Below are 987 nucleotides of genomic sequence, written 5' to 3'. Positions count from 1 at the left end.
TGAGATGTTCCCCCCCTTATGTTAACCCCCTTTACACCAATTTATTAACAAAATTAACCCCCCTTTTAAAGTCACAAGAGAAAAAATAGATAGCAAATCTGAGCACTAATAGAAATACAACGACATAAGAGATGTAGATTTGTGAAATTCTATAGTGGCATAATTTTTGGATTAGGAGTTTGCATATCAATAAATATTGGTCCGGCTATTACCTTAGTTCTTGGAATCCTTAGATTTATCATTTCCTCTAAAGAGACATAGAAATTATAAATGTTTGGAATTAAATCATTGTTGCTTACCTCATGACATCAATAAAAATCTTTAGACTTAGTTTGGATTAGGCTGCTCCCCTTCGCTAGGTTGCACGTTGTTTGCAGTGGCATCATGTTTCGATGATTGAGAGCTTGAATCAATTCCGCTTTCTTCCTCTTCATGTCTACTGTCTACACAAGCACAAATAAAAAACAGAAAATGTATAATTGATTTTTAATGCCTATAGTCTGTATGACTATTTCTATAATTTGTGAAGGCACGAACTAATCTAATTTGAACATAAACTACCTTTTCCCCTCATGTTTTTGCCGCTCATCAATGCGTTAAGCCTTCCGGCAACGTGTCCGTGGTCCGTAGAGCGACGCCTCCTTGTCCGGGCGTCCCCTTCCCTTCTCGGCTTATCGGTGGCGGCGCGGACGCGCGATGGGAATGATTCGATCACAGCAATCCCTGGCGGCGCGACTGCGCGATGGAAAGAACGGATCGCAGAAGTCCGTGGCGGCTTGGAAACGAAGAAGTTAGCAGCCATATGTGCGTGTGTAGGTCCACGATGGCCTTTTTCCAAGCCGGCTGCTAATATAATTTTATTAGCCCACTGCAACTAACATCCACGATGGCCTGCTTAGCATTCTTAGCATTGGGCTGTACATGGGCTCGGGCTTCGCGTTAATTAAAAGGCTGAAGAGGGATAGGGGGGGCGAAGCCATCACGATT

Source organism: Triticum aestivum, chromosome 2D, assembly GCF_018294505.1.
Source record: "Triticum aestivum cultivar Chinese Spring chromosome 2D, IWGSC CS RefSeq v2.1, whole genome shotgun sequence".
NCBI lineage: Eukaryota > Viridiplantae > Streptophyta > Magnoliopsida > Poales > Poaceae > Triticum > Triticum aestivum.
This window is presented reverse-complemented; position numbering follows the sequence as displayed.